The 23,623-nt window shown below is 35.4% G+C and overlaps 1 protein-coding gene across 38 annotated transcripts in view; it reads left to right on the top strand.

Moving 5' to 3' along the window:
* Positions 1-23,623, top strand: part of PTPRD (protein tyrosine phosphatase receptor type D) — a 1,154,223-nt gene that overhangs the window by 215,984 nt on the left and 914,616 nt on the right. The gene's annotated exons all lie outside the window — the stretch shown is intronic.

Here is a 23,623-nt window from a genome sequence, read left to right on the forward strand (position 1 = left end):
AGATGCATACCATGATTTTATTTCCACCTCTGAATTCAGACTACTGGATTTTGGTGAAATTTTGCCTTTTCTTCCCCCCACCCCACCCACCAAGGAATTTATTTTTTAATGTCAATTTCTATCAGTTCATACTTTGTTATAAGCAGAATTCAAGCAACTAATCCTTTATTTATATGAAGATAATTCAAATCCTATTAATTGGTAGGGAGTCAGATTGTACTGGTAACATTGTACCTGACTTCCTATATTATCTCGCTTTTATATAGCTTTCTCTGATTTAATGGAAACAAAACTCTTAAACCTCAACAGAATTGTAAATAAATTAATTTTGACTAATTGCTTTTATGGCTGGAAGTAATCTGCAAGAGTTTTGCTCAGAATTTAAATCTATTCTGCCCTCTTTAGACGCTTAGCACGCAGACAAGAAGAGACATAGATTCTAATTTGTGCATCAAAGTTCTCTGAGAATGCCTGTTAAATCAGGAAATCATATAGATACAAAGCAAGACAAGAAACCAAATAAGCTTTTCCAACCATATATCTACTTAGTATTGTCTTTCCTGGATATTTTTGGTCAGAGTCCGGTAGCAGACACAAAAATAATTTTAACTCCCTTCCTTATCTCCACTCTCATTCTTTCAAAACTGGGTACTCATTATCAATTCTGTTCACTTTCTGAGGTTGTCTTTTGTGTTCTTGCAAAGCAGGGATGTAAGGAGCTTATTTCTTGGTGAACAAGGAAGAAGGGAGGAGGTTCTGCTGTGAAATAAGTTTCTTCATTTCAAGGTCTTATTGAGCTACTCCCATAAAGGAGAATACATGTTCTTGTTAAGAATATAGAAAAGAATATGGGAAATCCACCCTAGGGATTAGGAATATTTTGTGTTGTATGTTTTAACACAATTCTGAATCCACTAAAGGTAGAGGAGACGTGACCACAAAAAAAATTACCACATTGTGATAAAAATTATGAAGTTGGTTTTTTTGACACCCTAATTGCCTAAATTGCGGTAAGAAAACGGGGGCTAACAGTTATAGTGTTACATTAAGTGTAAAGCTGCTGAAGATGTGCATCTTCGTGAAGCATTAAATGACTATTGGCTGAATATAAATAGAAAGCATTCTGTATATCTGTGTCTGTTTCTGTGGGAACAGTAGGAATGCTGAGTGCTGTGATTTGAACTAACAACATGTTACCTGTATGGTTGTGTGTGCAGAATAGATTATAAATGGTAGCAGAAGAAGATTCTCTTTTCTGAGTAACCACAGAGGGTATTGGGAGACAAAAAAGAACCCTAAAATCCAAACACCCAGGAAGTTATAGAAATATGTCTACATATTTTGAAAATTTTATTGGACTTTTTAGGCATTGTATTAATCAATAGGCTTTTTTTTTTCCTTGAGATGCAGAAGAGAAAAAAAGGGAATCTGTCAATATGTACAGCTTTGAATTTTTTCAGTGACTTGCTAGAGACAATGAGCAGCTTGCATTGTCTTGAGTTCAGGAAACATTTGATGTTCAGGCAAGAGGGAAAAAAGGAAACAGCACTGATTTCTTGAGAAACAATGATTTTCCATTAATGCCCTCAAAGAGTAATTAACTCTTCTGCAAATTCTTCTGTGGGAGTATGCAACTGATACATAGTGTTTTAGTGAAAGTTTCTGACCCAAGAAACTATGAAAATATCAGTAGGCTGTAAACAAAGTAGATGGTATTCAGATATGCTTGTGTGATTAAAACCATGAAAAATCTGTCTCCTTAAATGCATAGTGTCATGAAGAGAAGAAGGAGACTTATTTCCCATGAAAAAATCAAGCTCTCCAGAACCAATTAATTTATTTTTGAAACAAATTCATTTATTTTATTCCAAAACTGATCTGTCAAGTGATCGGTTAAAACTGATAAGTGTTTCTGAAACAATGTATCTTTTAAAAATAAACTTTCTAGTAAAAGTACTAATATTTCCCGGTGATCTTTAGAAACTAAATAATATCAGTTTGATCATATCCATGTTTTAGTAGGAATTATTGGGAAAAGTACAGAAAATAAATATAGGCAGATTTTAGCAAGACCTTTTTGGTTTTAGATACTTCACAAAAGCAGGTACATGAGTGAGTATAAATTTGGGCATTTTATTGGCTGTTAGGTAGATGTGAAAAAAATAATTACCAATGAAATTAATGTGGGTTTTATTGTGAGATGTTTTTCTTGTAAATCCTATGCCAAAAGGTATGTATCTAAAAAAATGAATAGTAATAAAATGCTTAGGTGGTTCAAGATGAGAAGACACTTCACTTTGTGAAAACAATTTACATGTTGAGAAATTAGCAGCTAGTTCTGCTGATAAAGCTGTCTCTACTATTGCAAGAAAATTGCATTTCTCATTAATAATTTCCATTATTTGTTTACAACTGTAACTGTTGATGGTGAAATATGCTTTTTTTGCCTTGTCGATACTCATAAATCTTTGAAGAAAGAACTTTTCCCAATTTCCTCTGAAATTCACTGTCCTTTGCAATATCACAAATGTTTTAAGAACTTTTCCTGTGTCTCTACCATTAGCAAATATTTTATTATCTTAATTGTCTTTAGAAAAATCTTGGGCTAAATAAGAATAGTAATAAAACTACTGAATTCTGATATCCTCAAGTCAATTTTAGCGTTGGTTTGGCTAAATGAAGATTTAAATAAAGAGTAAGTGAATGTTTAAATAAACATCCTTGAGACTTTTTTAGGACTCATGAAATTTAAGCTGCATGGACAGATCCTCATGCCCACATAGCAGTGTACTAGATCAAGAAAATTTTTAAACAACCAAGAACAAAATAACTAACCTTTCCTCCAATGACTTTTTGATGAAACAACATTGTTGAATTTGCTGTATTGTCTCAAGAATCAGTGCACTTGTATCTTTAGAATAGCTAGAAAATTTTCTGAAAGTTGTCCCTCCTTACAGAATTTCATATGCACTCTAAGTCCACAAGCCTAAGAAAAATCGACTGAGAATATTTTCACACAAAGGCTCAGAGTAGCTTCATGACAGATACAGATAATTTGAAGTATATGTGAAAATGTTATGGATGATAAAGAAATAGAACTACAAATTAAAATAATAAAGCATGTTCATCTTCAGTGCTGATGTCTTGTCTACTCATACTTGAAACAGTTCCACATCAGTATTCAGTATAATATTTGGGGTTTTTTCTTATCCTTGTAATTAATAAAAAGTCATGTGTATCCTCTGATAGTACTGAAATGTATAGAGTACCTGTCCACTATTTAATGATCATACTTTTTTCCACATACATTATAATTTCAGCTGTTTGTGACATCAGCTTGCTTACATTTCACTGTCAGTTTCAGGACAATCCAAAGGGGGAATTTCTTAGAGATACAGCATTATATTCTACAATGATGAATTTATAAGTAACTTAAGGTTTTTGTTTTTTTTTTATTTTTAAGGTAATTATTTGCTTTATGTAAAGCAAATTAAAGGGAAAGAAAAGTATAACAGATGCAAATTCTCTTTATAAAGATCCTGTACCAGTTTTTAAAGATTATTTGTCAATTTAAAACAACAGTATCAAACTCCTTAAATGACAGCTATAGAGAAAATTGCAGCGCACATGATTTAAAGTTATGCTCTCCTGTCTTTCTTTAGAAGAAAAGAAAAAATCATTGGAACTTATGATGAGGTGAAGCAATTTACTCTAAAGTGATTGTTCAAAGTATTCTCAGGAAACATCACCTTTCAATTAGCAGAACCAAAGATTAAATACTATTAGTGCTGTCTCTGAGATGTAGCTTGGATACTGTGTTCATTATTAGAACATAGCTGTAAAATTCCTGAGTATTTAGGTAGTAGAACATTTGCTGGAATAAATGGTAGATATTGGATGCAGGACTTGAATTCTGGCTGCCAACAATAATAAAATCGAAGCAGATGTCCACTCCCTCAAGGGCAGGGAGGCCCTGCAGAGATAAATTAGAGAGATGGTCAATCACCAACCAGCAAGTGCTGGATTCTACACCTAGGATAGGCAACCCTGGTCGTGTGATAGACTGGGGAATGAAACACTGAAGAGCAACACTGAGGAAAGGACCTGTGGGTCTTGATTTTCAAAAAGTGGAACATGGGTCAGCAGTGCCCTGGCAGCCAGGAGAGCCACCCATGTCCTGCAGGGACATCAGGGACAGCATCACAGCCAGGCAAAGGAGGGGATTGTCCTGCTCTGCTCTGCCCTGAGGCAGCCTCATCTCAAGTGCTGGGAGTGGTTTTGGGTGCTATAATATATAAAAGAAATTAATGTCTCTATTAGAGACCTTCCAGAGGAGGGCCATGAGGATGGTGAAGCATCTGGAGAGTCCCTTATAGGCAGCAGCTGATGTCACTTGGTTTATTCAACCTGGAGAAAATGAAACTTAAGGGAGACCTCACTGAAATCTTCAATGTCCACATGAGGGGAAGTGGATGGATAGACACTGATCTCTTTACTCTTATAATCAATGAGAGGTTCTGAGGGAATGGCATGAAGCTGAATTGGGAGGTTTAGGTTAGATATTAGAAAAAGGCTCCTCACACAGATGGTGTTTGCGCAGTGGAACAGAGAAGAGGCCACAGCACCAGTGTGACAGAGTTAGAGAAGCATTTGGACAATGCTTTTAGATACTTGGGGTGTCCTGTGTGGGGCCAAGTGTTGTGCTTAAGGATTCTGATGGGCCCCTTCCAATTCAGCATATTCTATGATTCTGTGATTCTAAATAATCAGCTCTTAGGTTCAATTTCTATGTCATCCTTTTTTTTTTAATATAATAATATCTAATTTCAATGAAAAGTAGGCATTGGCTATATTGGGTCTGTAGACAGACTTAAGGTACATGTTAGCTCTGGTCTGGAATTTATTTCAATTTTCCTTATATTTTTTACAGCTTAAAGGACAAAGTAGTCTTATTTTATGTAAATCTATATGTCCATATTTTCTCTCTTCCTTTTACTTTTTTGTTTATTTGTTTATTTTAGCTTGCATGCTCTTTTTTATAGAGTGGTGAAGGATCATAACATGATAAGATTGTTTTGGATTTTTTAATACAGATGATCACCACTGACATTAAAAATAATAACACAAGGGAAGTAGTTATTGCATAAATTTGCAACGTTTAGATAACTGGAAAGTTGTTCTATCTATAATGTAATTAGAAGATAGTTCAGAATACCTATAGTGTTCATATATGGGAAAAAGGAATGATTCTGTAACAGTAAAGTAGGTAGAACTTGAAATAGTAAATCTGGTACAGAAGACTGAAAATCACTATTAGAACATTTAGAGAAGGATTATGAAGTTTGGCATGTATAAGCAGTATGTCTCTTGAAAAAGGTAAAGAAAACTGCTGTTTCACTTGCAGAGCAGGAAGTGATTAAAATTTTTCAGTGGAACATAAGAATTTAATTACTTGTTCTCAAGAAAAAGAAAGAATGCAATAGAAAAGATGGATTAAGGCACCCATATTATTATATTATGGCTGTAGTAAAATAGTGTGAAATCAGCAGTGCACCTCAGCAGCAAAGTCCAAAAATACACTGGTCTTTATGAAGAGGGGCATTAAGGGAAGAGATTATATTCTTCTATGTTGCATTCATTAGACCATATCTGGATATTCTATTCAGTTTTGATCCCTAAAATATGTGAAAGACATGGACTTAGTGGAGTGGGTTCAGGGACTGCAATTAGGATGATGAGGCCTGGAGCCCTTGCCCTGTGAGAAGAGGCTGTGGCACCAGGGCTGGTTCAGCTGGGAGAAAATGGCTTCAGGGGGACTCAACAGTGTTGCCAGTGCCATTAGAAGGGGAAGAAGAGATGCAGTCAGGCTTTTCACAGGAGTTTGTGGCCGGAAGTTGAAAGGTAGCAAAACAAGCTTTAACATGAGAGCCTCAGGCTGGAAAGAAGCCTTTTCTCCAGGAGGACAGCCCAGCAGTGAAACAGGTTGTCCAGAGGTATTATACCATTTCCATTCTTGGAGTTTTTCAAGACTCAGCTGGAGAAAACTCTGAGCAAATTTGTCTGAATTAAGGATCAACCCTGCTATGAAGAGGAGATTGTGCTGCAGGCCTCCCAAAGTTGATCCTTCCAACTGAAATTATTTAATCATTCTGAGAGTGTTAACTAAGAAAAGAAATGATCATGGCTATTTTTGTTCTTCCATTATTCCCCTCACAAAGCAAATATTTTTAAATTAAGCATTTTTTTCCTGGATTTTCTGTGCTACATATTCTCTATAGTGACAAAGTAATCTTTGTAGATTTGTTACAAGAACTTGTATATTCCAGGCACGTAACACACATTAGTAAGAAAAGGCAAGTATTTTTCACTTCATCCTGATGAAAAGAAGGAAAGGTGTTAAAATAATTCAAGAAGCTGGAACAAATGGACAAAAAGGAATAAAGGAGAGGAAAAGGAATTAATATTGCAGAAGACTTAGAAGCTGTTAACCACCAGATTCCAATTCTTTTAATGTTACCAGGACTTCAGCATTTAATGTTGTATCAGTTTTGCACTGCAGACACAGCTATAACAGAAAAGAACAGTAATGATAAAGGAAGAATTTAATTTTAATCTACACTGTAGGGACCAAATCCAGAGCAGAGTTCCTGTGCCACAATTGCAAGGTCAGTTTCTATCTGCTGAGGATCTTTCTTAGCCCAAGTTTTATTTAAACTGTCCAGACAAGTGGAAGTAATTTTCATATGACCCAAAAAAAAAAAAACCAAAAAAAACCCAAAACCCCAAAAAAACCAACAACAACAAAAAAAAACCCACCAAAAAACCAGCACAGAACATTGTAAAATTAACATAATTTATTACACTGCATAGAGCTGAACTAACAAAAATTTGTTTGCATTATATTACTGCCAACTGTGCAACTGCTGCTTTGCACCTGTTCTGGGCAGTGGACAGGGTGCTGTTTCCACAGTTAGAAAGATGTATTTTTCTGATCTATCCAAGCTGAACTTTTTTTTTTTTTTTTTGCTGAAGTCTTGCTAGACAACTGCAAAAATACATATGCCTGCTTGCAGCTCTAAGACTTCAATCCTAAAACTGTCCATTCTAGCTCCTGACATCATTACTCCAATTTTCCTATATCTCAGTCCTTTGGGGAAGTCTTCCTAACAGCAGTTTCCAGAAGACAAAACTTAGAATCTTGGTCTCTGCAAAACACACAGTATTTTTTCTCTTTGAGAGAGAGATCAGTACTTTATCTCCGTTTCTGCCTTTCACCAGTTTGATATTTGACATCAATTTCCTGTTGCTATGGTTCCCCATACAGCTTTTTAGTTCTGGATTATATTGTGATTTCTTTTGTAAATAAATATTACACCTATGGTTTATAATGTTTCTTTAGGGAACCTTGCAATATCTATTACTTTTCAGAAACAGATTTAATGTCTCTCTCTCACATCTAACTAAAAATCTACTTTTTCATTTTAATTCTTGGAACAAAATGGAGAAAAAACATACATTACCGGAGTGGGAGGTTTAGTGAAGATGGAGCATTTCTTTTTCACTAATGAGGCTTGAAGGCAGAGTACAATGATAGAATACCCATATTCATTCTTGTGGCCAGAAATGAGTTCTTCCTTTTTCTTTTCCCCCAATTCCCTACCCTGGGAGCATTGTGGAAGACATAAAACTCATTTTGAATATATTAAAAAAAATCTTCCTAAATGTTATCAATTAGCCATCAAGAACTGGAAACTAGCCTTGAAAATCAATAGTCGCTATTAAAGATAAATAAATAATAGAATGACATGTTAATTTCTTAAGACCCTGACTCTGTCACTGCAAATGGGTAGATGCCTTGGAGAAGTAGAGAAATTACTTGAGTCAGCCACAGAAATTCAACCAATACAGGTTGCTTACTGGCCCTCTGAATATTGTATTTGGTTTCTAAATAGTTTTTTGGCTAAGAAATAAAATAGAAATATAGCATTGCTAATCTTCATTAAAGGAATATTAGAAAATTCCTGTCATTCTCACTTTTACAAGTACTGAACTCAAAAAACTGATGTGTTACACTGGTGTGAAAATTCATGAAAGTTAATGCATTTTTTGTATATTCATATTCTCCATATATTATAATTCATATAGTTACTAGCATTAACAATGGTCAGAGCTGTCTCTATGATTTTTTATGATCTTTACAGACATATATCTTAAAATGAAGACTATTTGCTTAAACTGATGAATTTTGCTGCCTCAAATACCTGATATGTACATAACTTGCAGGACTGAAAGTGTGACCGGCATATACCAAATTTGTAACTAGTAAAATCTGTTTAGGAAATCTGCCAGGATTTTTGATGTATTCTGCATTTAACACTTTATTATCAAACAGTAGATTACTTAGAAGCATGCCTCTAATTTAGGATTACACAGATTGTCAAAGTAAACAAAATTGGTACCCTGAGACCAGTTCTTACTTCACTCCTCTACAGCACTGTAGGTCCTGATCTTGTACAGATGTTAACTTCAGAGGAAATGGAGGGGTCTGAGGCCTCAGTATGCTGAGTCTTTATAAATCCACTAACTTCACACCTGTCAAGTTTACAGACATTAAAGCTCTAGTATTTAAACCCTTCAAAAACTAATGTCCAAACCTTTCAAAAGAGTGGTTGTATATATTGCATGTTGAACCTGGATGGATGAGAGGTGCTCACCAAAGCTGCTCTGTCCCTCCCCTCTTCAGTTGTACATGGGAGAGAAAATACCACAAAATCCTTATGGACTGAGATGAGGGCAGGGAGAGATCACTCACTGATTATCATCACAGTCAAAATGCAGTTGACCTTGGGGAAATGAATTTATTTTATTTTCAATAAAATCAGAATACAGCAATGAGAAATAACTCCAAATCTTCCCTCCCTTCTTCCTGGGTCCAACTAAATTTCTAAATTCTCTACCTCCTCCTACTAAGTGGTACGGAGGGACAGGAAGTGGGAGCTACTGCAAGTTTATCACACTTTGTCTCTGCCATTCCTTCCTCCTCACACTCTTACCTACACCAATGTGGGCTGCCTCCCACAGGACACAGTCCCTAATGAAATTTCTGGATATCAGTCCTCCCCACAGTCTGCAGCAGTCCTCCCCACAGTCTCCAGTTATTCATTAACTGCTCTAGCATGGATCCCTTCCCTTTTGGTCAGTCCTTCAGGAACAGGACGCTCCAGTGTGAGACCCCCACAGGGTCACAAGTCCTGCCAGCAAACTGCTCCAGTGTGGGCTCCACTCTCCATATGGTTATTGTCCTGCCCAGAGCCTGCTTCAGTACAGGCTTCTTAGGAGGTACATTTGGGCACAACCACCTGCTCCAGCATGGGATCCTCCAGGAGCTCCAGGTGGGTATGCGCTTCCATAATCTGAGAGTTCATATTCCTATAAAGCAATGAACACATGAACATGAAAGTGAAAGCAAAATTACTCCCCCCAGGACTAAACTCGCTAAAGTAAAGTTTAATTTTGAGATTGAGCAAATCAGAATGCTTGAACCAAGGCAACAATTGTTTTTTAGCTTTCAAATAATATACTGTAAAGACCTGGTGTTCCTCCTACCTGACCCAAAACTTTTCCTTTTACTGTTTTGCTTCACTTCAGATCCACTCCAGTGGCTGACTTGCCTTTCCTCATAGTAAGCTACAATAGCATGCTTATGTCCTGTCACACTTGCAACTAAGTCTTGAAAAAATTAGCAAAGTAGTTTACCTCGAGCAAATAGCTTTCTAATAGCTGCAATTTGTAATTTTAACTATTGAATTATGAAAATATTTTTTTAGAAAATTCATTATAAAATAATGAAATATACTCAAAAGTTGCACTAATGCACTTGTGGTCAGATCATAGGCTAGGTTATGGTTCAGAAAATCAATTTATTTCAATAGAATTTTTAGGCTGGAAGGAGTGTGAATCCTGCCTTGCAAACCTGGGAGTGGAGCCTTTCACAAGGGTGAGACTAGAGCATAGATATATATGAATTCAAAGTAGATAGAGAATATTTCCAGCATGACATATTTAAGGTTAATGACTCTTGTGTAGTTAAAGTTCCCCATGGACTGACATTTCTGCCTGATGTTGGAACTGGATTATATACAGACTGTGAGAGTTCCTGCCATAAAATTGAATCAGGAAAAGAGATAGACTGGGATTTGTGCTTTTGACTGTTCCATGAGAGTCTCTGAATAAATCAGAACTTTAAAACCTGTAATTATTTTTTTTTTCCTTTTTAATGATAAGTATGTTTCAAATTTAGTCCTGTGAATGGTAACGATAATAATCATGTTGAAATAAGGACATAGAAAAATTCATGCATTGTTTAATTTCAGATTTTTTGGAATGGAAATACACTTCCTTATGTGTAGTATTTGAATAAGGCTGCTAAATAACTGATGGTATACAAATTATGTACAGCTTAAGTTTAGACTGACACTCAAAATCAGATTTCTGCTGTGAAATGTTTAAACACTTCTCATGTCACATTCAGCAATGTAGGGGTATTAAAACAACCATGGAAACAAACTGTCCATGTATATATTTAATTGAATTACCCACTTTCATGAATATTTGATCTGCTGATTGCCTCAAATACTTTAGATTTCTTGCCTATAATTTGAGCTTATTAAATTTCTGAAGTAAAGGATCTGTGTGACAGGAAGGACAGTAGTCTTGAAAAAGAACAAAAGAGAATTGCACAGTGTATATATTCTTTAACTGGATAGACAGTCCAGAATTGTAGACTTCTGGTGATATTTTCTTTTGACAAGGAATCAAAATGATGATGTGACAAAAAGGTCTAATTTTCCTGCTTAAATTGCAAACATCTGATGAGCACACATATTTTCCAGGATTAATATCTTAAAAGTTATAGATACTTTTGGTTTTTAAAAACTAAAATTATATAAAAAATACCTCAATTATACTCTTAGAATTTTTCACAGACAGAGTAACTTACACAGGAAATGGAAATAGTTATAGAGTGTAGATATTGTAGACATGGAAGGATTATCTTTAGCTGCTGGTAAACATATTATTTGCAGAGATAATAAAGGAAATGCTGAAGGCTGTCCTTTCTGTGAAGTTGCTTACAGGTGTCATCAGCAAAGAATTTACCTTATAGTAGAATATAAAATTCATGTTTTTATTCAGAAAGAAGGATATTTATTTCACATTTATATTTTTATGGTGCCTTATTTTATAATACAGTTAATATAAGTCCTTAAGAATAAAAGGAAAGACTAAAGAAAAATGTCACATTAACAAAAATAGCATATAATCTCCATTAAGAATCTGTTGCTAAAATGTAGCAAGAATCATTTTTCAGTTTGTGAATAGAAACAAAATATAAGAAAAAAAATCTATTACTTGTGTGTTAGTACAGTAAGGGTATCAATAATATTTTTACCTTTGGGACAAGTTTTTCTTCTTCTGCCCCTTAAACTATCAGTACAATGGAAGAAAATTTTCATAGCATTAACACCCATTTGAAGCCTTAGATTAATCATTAAGCAGCCTTCCGATTGCACATTTGAATTGTTAGAGTTCCTAGCTTGAAGATTAACCTGTTGATCTGATATATATATATAAAACTTCTAGTAAAATACCAAAATGGAATTAAAACAGATATGATGCTTTCAATATAATATATTTTCTATTCAATATTTTCATGATATATAAGATAGGGGACAGTAAAAGCTAAAACTCTTCCAAACTGTTTATAGGTATCAGCTAATGGCACAAAACATGCTTATGGAAATTGTTAGAATTGTATTTGTAAGGAATTGACTTAATATAGATTTCTTATACAACAGCACAGACTAGTGGCTTTTAGCAAGGCTGCAAGTTTGCCTTTTCTCTTAAACAGTTTTAAATTAAGATGGCTAAGACCAGAGGGTATAGAAAGCCTGAGTGTTTCTGTTTTTCTAATTCATGCATGGCTTCTGATAGGAGTGAATACTTTCAACTAAATACAAAGGTTTTTTACAAAGAGACAAGTTGGTTTTTTTTTGTTTTGTTTTTTTTTTTTTTTTGTTGTTTTTTTTTTTTTTTTTTTTTATGCTGTAGGAGATTGAACCTGCCTCACACATTTTTTTACATGTATTCACAAGGAACTACTTTGTCCAGACTGAGTAGCTTTTCAATTTCTTGCAAAAGTGTGTCTCAGATTCACTGCATCATTACAAAAAAATTACACAAAGATATTGTTCAAAACCTCTCAATCTTCTTGACATTTCTAGACAAAATATTTGCATAACATTTGTCTATTAAATGTCAGAGGCACACTCAGTTTCAAGGTTTACCTTGAAACTGAGTGTACCTCTGACATTTAATCTTTCTGTAAGTCTTCTAGACTTCAGAAAACATATAGTTACAATTAAGGTTAGTAACATAACCTGAATGTAGGAATTTTAATCATAGTGATTACTCAGAGGTCTCCTTTCCTCATTTCTTATGCATCTTCCTATATCTGCTTTTCATGTCTTTCTCTCTAGCTAGCCCAAGTATACTATCACACTGACACTGGTGTCGTTGCTTCCGGTAGCTGGGATATCCCTTGCTCAATATTGTCCTACATTTCCCATTAAGATGTACCCCATTCCTTGAGAAATGCTTTTCTCTGCAATTATCCAAATAACTCCTAGAAAACCTAGTGTGGCCCAGTAGAGGCCTGAGAATATAGTGTAATACAATAAGTACGTGGGAAGGTGCCAATCATAAGGAAGTATGCCTGCAAATTTCCTACTTTCCAAAACCTAGCTTGTGAAGATGGAAAATCTACTGCTCTTGCTCATCAGAATAAATTGATAAAATGGGTGGAGGTGTGCCTCTGTGAGTACATTTAAAAAATTGTCTTCCAGTACATTTAATCTGTTGGCCACATTTATGCTCTCAGAATCAAGGTAATGAACACTGGACCTAAAGACAAAGTTAACAGTAGGGCACTGTAAATAATCCTTAGATTGAAATCCAGTGGGCTGTATTTAACAGCTGGTATTTGTAACTTAGTACCAGTAATGAGCTGTAAAAGACATGAAATGTAAACCTCAGACTAGCAGGAAATAAATGATTTACCATGCAGTTTAAAATAAAATATAATTTGATGTAAGCTTTCTTGGGACAGCAAATACTTCAGGCCTGATAGCCTGATATCAATCTATCATTTCACTACATGATCATAATTCCTCTCACCATACTCCTCCACTGTGTATTTATATTATTCTAAGTGGTTCATCTGGCTTGATTTCCTCATTCTAGGTCTCATTTCCATTCCATCTTACCATGCAATTTCTTCCCAGCCTCAAAGAGATTACACAGGATTTTTTTTTTTTTTTTTTAGGAATATGAATGTCTGTATGTATTTTGGCTAAAACTTGCAAATGTGTGAGGCTATGTACTCATGTCTAAATCACAAATCTGTCTAAATCATTCAACATCTAACTTGGCTGTCTTGAAATCCTCACCAGGCAGATATAAAATTAACATTTACAGGCATTTAGCTGGGAAGAAATACCGAGTGTTGACTGAATTTGGGCCTATACATAGATGAAACAGAACTGAGAATGAAGACAGAAAAGCTCTTAAAAAAATGCCCAGGGCTCTGTAAGGTACCTAGTACTGCTTATTCTAACATTCAGCATCAAACTTCTTTGCAGTGCTAACTACTCTGTGTGTTTTGGGACCTAAAGTGCAGTCTCCTGGCAAGTGGACAAAACTGTTACTATTATTTAATTACTGTTATTTAATTACTGTTATTTACTGTTATTACTGCTATTTATAATTACTGTTTAGTTTTGATTTTGTTTTTATATATTTGTTTTTTGGTTTCTGAACCTGCCAACTCTTAGAGAAATCTGGGTATTCACTGTGAGGTTCCTGCTACCTATCCATAGCATCAGTATTTTAGACCAGCATTTTTACATATTATAATGAATAAAACAGTAGCACTGATATTTATACCATAAAATTAAACAAATGGTTGTCTGCAAAAGCCTCTTTGATTTTAATTTCCTATTCTTTTTGCATCTTCTATTGTCCCTATTTTGAAACGATTTATGCTCTCTAGTTCATATTTAAGAATATGTCTTAATTAAAAAGTCCTTCTTTCAGACCTTGAATTGCAAAGAGATTTAGGTCCACATTTTCATAATTTTACACTCTTAACACCATTAGAATAATGATCATTTAGATGGCTACACAGGTGTTAAGCAGCTAAATTTCATAAATGGAGATATCTTTATTCTTAAAAAAACCCTCAAATTTTATTTAAAGTCAGGAAAGAAATCCTTCCAGCAGATGGCAGCAACTCTCCACCTACCCCAATTCAGACTCTAAACATGTATATTAAGCACAAACTCAGAGAAGAAATTCTTTTTTTTTCCCAGCTGATGGCTGAATTGCTTACGTAGACTATTCTTCCCCAGTTTTAATTTTCAAGATGACCAAACACAACTGGTGTCACTAAGTTGTCTGAAACCAACCAAGCCAGGAGGTATATATTAGATTACAATTATTTTACTATATTGACAATTTAGATAAAGGAAGGTGGACAAAATCTGTAGTTAAATTTTTATTTAGGTGACAGGATGCACTGCTTAAACTAAACTTAAGCTGAACTTGCTTAAACAACTGCAAGAATCTGAAGCTGTTCGGGCTTTTACTGAGACAGATTTCCTTGCATTTCCTTGCAGTGGACTTGTCATTCATAGTCATTCTTCTTACTTGGCACATTGGTAGTGTAAGTGGTATTGGACAGGATATACACAGCCTCCCTAAAGGTCAGTCTAGCTCAGACATTATTCTCTATTTACAGAAGATCATAATGTCTTCCTGTTCAAGGAATACTGTCAAATAGAATATTTAAAAGTAATCCAATAAAGTGTATGCTGCAGCTTCCTATAAATAATTAACTGATTTTAATTTAAATCGGTCTATAAAAAGGAGTGTTAACGTGATTCTTTTCTTCTGCTGAAAAAAACCCCATGTACTACTGAGACTGCAACTGCCTGTGGCACTATCCAACAGTTTATTCACCTATGCCTAGACTTAACTCGATCACACAAATAATCCCTCTTTTGTGGAGCTTCTTGTTTAATTGTACCTTAATACATGAATAAGCCACTCCAGGATTCAGATGTAGCTGATTACAATTATACTATGCTTATACATAAAAATTATCAAAAATACATACGTAGTCCAAAGATTATATTATGTAATTCTTCCACTGCCATCAGCTTTCTTGTTATTTGATATTTAAAGGACTTGTAAGTAAAGCTAAAGCTGGTAATGATGCAGAAGTCTAAAAGAATCCCATCAAATTCTGTTCTTTTGACAAATATGAGAGATAAAAAATATTTTGCTTACTTTAAAACAATGCAACTGTAATCCATATTTCAAGATAATACTACAAAACATTTAATTTGCTCCACAAATTTGGTTTTGTTTAGCTTAAAAAAGGGTGTTACATTTTTGAACCAAATGTTATGAAAGGACTTCAATTAGAAAACATGAATTTGTGTAAAAGTAAAGCTAAATAGCTTTAAGTTACCTGCTGACAATTTCTTAGCTATGTTGCATGTCGAATGGATATAGCAGGGGAAGTGTTACACTGGTAACCATTGAATAAGCTTTTCTGACTTTGTAGCCTAAACATTACTGTTTAGTTGTTGGGGTCTTTTCTTTTCTTTCTTTTCTCTTTTCTTTTCTTTTCTTTCTTTTCTCTTTTCTTTTCTTTTCTTTTCTTTTCTTTTTTTTTCTTTTCTTTTCTTTTCTTTTCTTTTCTTTTCTTCTCTTTTCTTCTCTTTTCTTTTCTTTTTTCTCTTCTTTTATCCTCTTTTTTTTTCCTTTTTCTTCTTTTCTTTCCCTTTTCCCTTTCCCTTTTTTTTAAATTCCCATAAAGAAAATTGTTCTTTTCTTGCCAAATAGATTCAGATGACTTTGGAGGACTCTTTGTCCTTTTCCTTTTAACCCCAGGCTGCTATCATTTGTGGTGTAAGATCACCTGTATCAATTGTCTATAGAAATCTTTTATATTTAAAAAGGCTTAGAGGGATAGGGTACAAATGTATGATTATGTCAGAAGAGAAGAATGGGTAAAATAACATTTTGGCTTTTATTTGCCAAACTGTATTGGTAACTTTGGCTTCACTCAGACAGTTCTGGACCACACAACCACTTTACGGACTTAAAATATGGTTCTCAATTTTCAAACATTCATCAAGAATTTTTGCAGTGGGGAATTCTATTCATATATTTAGATTTTTGAAAAGTGCACTCTATACCTGTAGTGCATTTAATAAATATATAATTTTTTTTCCTACAAAACATAACTTTCTGATATGTACTAATTTGAAATTTTCCATAGTATATCAGATGTTTTATTTAGACAATGAAAAAGACAGAAGAAAAAAACCCCAAAAACCAGACTCAAAAGTAACAGCAGCAACAAAAGGTAGAAGTGCACAAAAGTGAAAAATTTCCTGCAGTCCTGTTCCAGGATATATTTTTTAACTTCTTCTTGGTATATGAGCAGAAGAAATAATGGCAGAATTTCCAAGGTTTTTTTGTGGTTTCTCTCCACCCACAATTAATTTTTATCTTTCTGTGAATTCATTTCACCAATACCTGTCTTGTAGATTTTGGGTGATATACAAGTTGACCCATTAGTGGCAGATTTTCCTTGTTATTTATAGGCATTGCTGAACAGTTTCTGTGTGATAATATGCCATTTTCATAAATGCCAAATGCTGTTGAGTACTATTTGTATTCATTAGATATATCAAGGAAACAAAACAACAGAGGACATTTTAAATAAAAACCATTGAAAACAAAAATAGCCACAGAAACAAAATACTTTTAAATGGATAAAAAAGTAAGGGCAGTAACAGAAGGAAATTTTAGAATTAATCTTATTTACAAAATTCCTAATTATACCAAGAAGATTGGTGGGTTTCATAAAAGAATAGCTTTTAGCTGCATTTCAAATACAGAGCATTGTCCCTACCACAGTTTCTCCAAGGCACAAGTTATCTCATAAAAAATAGTTATTTTACCTGTGATGTCTTCTATGCCTAGAACTCTGAGAAAATGTTTGTCATCAGTTTTCACCTCATAAAGTTTACTGACTAGAAAATAAATTAATCTTGAGGCTTTGTGAAAAAGAGAAAAAGAGAATTTATTTGATAGTGCTTTAATAATAAAACAATTAAGAGACTAGTTGATGTCAATGCCCCCAGATCATTATGCAATAATTTTCAAAAAAACAAACAAACAAACAAACAAACCCTCAAAACAAAACAACCAAATAAAAACACCTTGGATTAATTTCTTACTGCAGAAGCAAGACCATGATTAAACTTTTAATACATTGGAAAATTCAAATTTTTTTCTGTTATTAATTAATTTTTTTTCTGTTTTGTGGTGGGACCTAGAACCAGGGCAGGAGCAGAGGCCTATGACAAAGCCACACCACGGCCAGATTATAGAATTAAGGTGAAGCACAGGGTGAAGAGAAGGTCCTGGAGGCAGCAGGGAGGTGGAGGGACATGGGTCAGCCCAGCGTTTCCTAGTGACAGGGTCTGGGAGGAAAATGGGGCAGATGACCAGCTCAGCTGCAGCTGTGGTCACAGCCCCAGGCTCTTGGTCAGGCACCACTGTGGCTGGCTTGAGGGGAATCACAGCGGCAGGCACGTCCTGGGGCAAGGCCTCATAGTGCCTGACTGTGGCTTCCAGCCCTGCTGTGAGTGCTGACCCATGGCTCCCAGCTGGGTGGGCTGCAAGGCAGCCTCTTGCACAGCTGTGGTGCCTTTCACCATGGCTTGGCCTTAGGACACAGCCTCACACACAGATAGGGGCTTAGGAAGGTGAGGGCACCCTGGGAGGACAATGTGGGAGCTGCGGATACACCAGGCCTGATACAGTGCACCTGTGGTGTGCATTTCCTTAGCAGGGGAAAGAGCTGCAGTGGTGGTGGGGAAGCCACACTGCTCTGCACAAGTGATATGAGGGAATGGGCAGGACAGGTGTGGGCACTGGGACCTGGGGAGGGCCCTGGCCGCACATCAGTGGAACTGGGCAGAAGCAGACCCTGTGACAAGCCAGGCCTTAAGGGCTTCCCAAGCCCTTGATGCCCCTGTTTGGCTATTGCAGCTGCTTTCATCTTAGCCTGTGATAAGTCTGACAGGAACTTCTGTCTCATGAGGAGCAAATGCTAGTGTTTACATTATTATTACTGGCAGATATTTTCTTAGAGGAGATCTGCCCTACTAATTTTTTTTTCTTATGATTTAGAAGCTCTTTTACTGCTTGGGTTTGCTGCAGCACTGGAATAGAAATTGTCAAACTTTGTGAAATGCAACGTAAAACAGCACTGATGGTATTCTAATAGGTGAAAAAGTGTTAAACACATTTTCCCTTTATCTCTCTGCAGGGTCCTGTTTACTAGAGCTTAAATCTCTTCTAAATAGCAGCCTGAAACCCCTCTATTTTGCTTCCTACTACATTCCCACTGGGGCACTACCATGTTTCTTGATATTATTCTTCATCATGCTACCTCTTAATAGCAATGAAAATACTACTGAGAATGACTTTACAGGAGAAGAAACACTGATTTACTTGGCTGTAAAATCATTCCTGGAAGACTTCCTGCTTGTGTTGTACTCTTAAGAGGGAGACTGTGTTTCAGTCTGTTTGTGAAATCAAGGTTAGGCAAGTGAGAGGTCCTAATAGGCCTCTCTTAGCTCCATCACCTGCTATTGTCTTTCTGGACTATATACACAGGTGATATTGAATGGCCAGGATTAATCATGATTGAGGGATCAAGAAAATATTGAGAAAACATTTAATGGCAAAATATCTTTCAGTCTCATAAAATACATCACATACAAAATTCTTAATCAGCTTTTTTCATTATACTTCATGTATACTGCTACCTGTAGAAGTGGGAATTACTCTGGCTTTCTTAGACCAGTATTCGTTTCTCCTGGTTTATCTAGTTTTTTGAAAGACTTTTCAGTTTTGTTCTATAAGGAAACTAATTGAACTAAATTAGGTACCAGATTTTCTGAATTTTGAAAATCCAGATTTTGATATCATTCTTCACACTTTGATGTTTTAATTTGAGAGATTTATATTTTCCTCCTCTTTCATGTTGCTGCTTAGAGCCAAAGACACATCTCTTGATGTTCTTTCTTGATTGAAAGCAAATGGTTAAATAAGGAATATTTTACTCTAAACTTTATTTGAAGAATACATATTTTTCACACTTCATATTTGCAAGGATGACAGTAAACAGAGTGTACTCACACATCCTGAAAATGACTGTCAGATGTTGATGGCAGTTATTGTATCAGCGAGGGGAAAATTGCTCTTAATAAGAAAACAATTTTTGTTATCAGTATAATCTCTTTGTCAAAACCAAAAAATCCTAAATATAAATAACTTCCAATTCTGTGGGGGAAAATAAATTACTATGAAAGGAGAATTTAAGGGATATACCAACGTTTGATGCAGTCTTTCATCCTTTTAAACATTTTTAGTAAAATGATAGAAGCACGGAATCTACTCTCTGATATTACATCAGACTAAGTATCTCCAGCTTGTAGAAGATTCAACTTCTGGCTCACCTTTCCTGCTTATAATGAACCTGATATTCTATTTTTTCAGTGCTTCCATCTTTAAAGATTTTCTACACACTTTTTATAATCTCAATCTGAAGCTAACTAATGTTACAGTGTTAAATTGGTCGAAATTCCCAGCATCTAAATGATATTACTCAGAATTAGGTTATCCCAGTGTGACCGTTGTTTGCATTGAGTTAATTATAAGTCATTTATTTTATTCCTTCTCTTCTCTCAATTTTTTTATCTGGGTGTAGGTGTTTCTTTCCTTTCCAGAGCACAAAAGTGACTTCTTGGTCATGAGTCCATATAGGACCTCATTTTCTATTCTGTGCCATATCCACATATACAACCAGACTGTTTCCCTTAAAAAAAAAAAAAAAAAATAAGGGCTTGACTACTATGTCATTTTCATGACAGGCTTTTCAGCTGTTAAAGAGCTTTGTCTGTCCCTTACCATGGCCTTCAGGTGCCTGAGAGAGGTTTTTCTTTTGAAAAAAACAAGTTACAATCTAGTTACCACAAAAAGTACCAATTCATATGCTTCTGCCCCTTTCCCTGTCCAGGTGTAACATTTATCAGACTGCCATCAAAAAGGTAAACTTGCAGAAAATGAAAATCTTTTTTCCTAAGTAACAGTGCTGAATTCTTTAGACTCATGGACTCTGTCAAGGGAGAAACAGGGACAGGGCAGAAAAGCATGAAGCAATGAAGACATTCTCTGTTCCATGTTAGCTGCTGTTTTGCCTGCCTAAGGTGTGGAATACAGTGAATACCCATTTTCATTATTTCAATAGTAGAGTGATTAAGAAGAAGATTAAAGGACAACCACGAGAGAATTAACCTTAATTAGGTCAAATTTAAATGACTTACCTTCATTCCCGTAGGTTCACATGCTTTCACAGTATTCTTCAATGAACTTACTTATTTGCATGGCATGTCAGTGACATAGCAGAAGACTGCCAACTCAATTTACCAATGACAAACCTGAGAGAGGCCTGGCTAGGGTCATACAGAGTCTAACAGCAATGTCTGCCCCCAAAGTCCACTGACAGCCACTCAGCAGAGACCACATCTTTTCCCTCAAGAGCTTTTAGCATTGTGTGACACAGACTTAGAAACAAAGTTTGGGAGCTGTGACATCTGCTTTCTCATATTTTATATTTAAATACAGGGAATAAAGACTCTGGAGACACAAAAGATTTTTTAAGGGAAGGAGTATTTTAGTAAAAAAATAAAACCAGTAATTTTATAAGTTATTTTATTTTTAAGCAGGAACAAGCCTATTGATCCTGTGGGGCTGTATTGCAACATTTTTCCCTTGATATTTTTAGCAATGTAACCCACAATCCTCTTAGTTTTTTTCTATCTTTTAAATAAACAGTAGCTGTTGATAGAGATTTTTCTGTTTCGGCAAGTTTAGAAAATCAAATAGATGAGTTTCCAGAGCTACCCTCCCTATGATATTCAGATGTGCTATTGATTTTGTCAGTTTTTGCAGTTTAATCATCTATGATTTAAGCGCAAAGCTATGCTGATACTGAGACAAAAACTGAATGAGGCCTAACTGTGAAAGTATCAAAAGAAATTGAGTAAAAGTAGAAAAGAGCCATGGAATGGTAGGTAGAGAAAAACAGTGCAGGGGAAGAGGGAAGTGAAAGGCATGCATGACTCTAAATATAGGAAAAGGTTAGTCTTACTCAACTTCTGTCCCTCTACTACAACTCTGAAATAGTTCTTTGTCTTTCTTTTAAATGAACACAGAATGTATTTTTTATTCTTCAAGAAAATGACCATAAATTAATCTATATAAACTGTGCTTAACAAATTAGAACATTTAAGAATTTATTTACCAATATTTTTATGTTTTGTGGTTGGAATTTCTCCTTTTTCTGAGCAAAAGTTGATGAAAAATAGTACTATTAACAGAAAGGGAAAGTACTGAATGCGAAATAGTCTTTCAGTGAACAGAACAGGTTCATAATTTTCAAGTGATTAAAGACCATAATTGGACCAAACAAATTTAATACAGGCAACTAAAATGCATAGTATAGAGTAACAAAGGGAACTGATAAAAGAATGGAAGAATCTTATATTTGAATACATTTTTATGAAAAAGGAGCAATGCATAGTGCACCAGTTTTCAGGACATATTTTATGAGTTCATATTGCTTAATCAGCATTCCTGTGATGTGACGATTAGTTAAGAAACTTAGGTAAAGAAAAAATAATAATTGATGCTTTATTGACAAAAAGGAAATACTAACTAGTGTTAGTATCAGCCTAATAAATCTCTGCCATAAACACGGCAATGTTACAATGTAACAGCATATATATTTAAAGTAGTAATTTGAACCATGTCATTAAGCCTTCAGCACTGACAACATTACTATTTGTGTGTTTCTATTCACTCTGCTTCTGGCCTGACTATGGAAAATAAAGCAGATAGTGAAATGCTTCTGACATCAAAATGATTAATTCAGTCCATTGTCCTATACAACCATGTTTCACCACATTTGAAATCCCTGCTAGATCATATTAAATAAATGCTCCAAACATATGTTCCCCTTGTATTTTATACTACTTAATATTTGCTTATAACAAAAGTTTTCTACCTGCCTATTTTCAACAATTGTCTTCATGTTGCATATGCAGTGAATTAAAAAAACAAAACAAAACAACAAAACCACTGAAACTGTTACTGTATTATGACAAAAATAGAATATTTCAGGGAAGAGAGTTTTTAGGATGAAACATTCTTGATCATTGGTGGTCATTTATTGGTATTTACTTTTATTCTCTCATAAATGATTTAGGAATATTGTGATTTCTGAATGACATGACTGAGATATATAAAACAGTGGAAGGTGGTTATCAATCCCAGACTGCTGAGTGAGCGCATAAAACACAAACTCATGAGTGCTGTGTGAAAAATATTTCAGTATCACAGAGTACCAAGGTTGGATTGGGGCCCGCCTCCCTGCTCAAGCAGAACTACTGAAATCAGGTTGCCTAAGACCATGTCCACATGGCTTTTTGGTATTTCCAAGATGAATATTCCACAGTAATTTCTTGGCAAACTGCTTCAGTACTTAGTTACAGTAAAAAAAGCTGTTTTCTGATAGTCATAGAGCTCTTTCTGTCTTTCCTTTTTCTCATTGCTTTTTGTCCTCTCATTGGACACCAAAGAAAACAGCCTGACTCCATCTTTGCATCTCCTCTTCAGTTGTTTATATGTGTTGATGAGTTTTCCCTTGAGCCTTCTTCCCTCCAGACTGAACAGTTCTACCCCTCCCAGCCTTACCCCAAAGGAAAGATAACAGAATCATAGACTCATTGAATGGTTATGATTGGAAGGCACCCTAAAGATCTTCTAGATTCAGATCCCCTGCCTGAAGGGGATCTGAATCTTCTAGATTCAGATCCCCTTCAGATCCACTAGACCAGTTGTACACAGCCCTATACAGCCTGGCCTTTTACCTTTCATAGATGGGGAGTCCACAACCTCTTTGGACAACATATTCCTTCCTAATATCTAACCTAAATATATACCCCTTAAACTTATGGCCATTACCGCTTAGCCTATTACTACATGCCATTGTTGAAAGTCCATTTCCAGGCCTCTTGAAAGCCTTCTTCAGATACTAGAAGGTGCTACAAATTCTCCCCAAAGCCTTTTTCCTCTGGACTGAGCTACCCCAATTCTCCTAGCCCATCCTCATAGAAGAGATTGTCCAGTCCTGTGGTCAACTTAGTGTCTTTCCTCAGGACTTGTTTCAACAGGTCCATATCTTTCATTTGCTGGGTACAGCACTCCAGGTGGGGTCTCACAAGAGCAGAGTAGAGGGAGACAATCACCTCCACTGACCTTCTAGGGGCACCACTTTTGATGTCACCCAGGCTGAAGCTGGCTTTCTGAGCTGCAAGTGCAAAAAACTGGGTTGCGTTTTCCTTCTCATCAACCA

Source organism: Agelaius tricolor, unplaced genomic scaffold (genome assembly GCF_023055355.1).
Source record: "Agelaius tricolor isolate 1412-34295 unplaced genomic scaffold, bAgeTri1.0.p SCAF_4, whole genome shotgun sequence".
Taxonomy (NCBI): Eukaryota; Metazoa; Chordata; class Aves; order Passeriformes; family Icteridae; genus Agelaius; species Agelaius tricolor.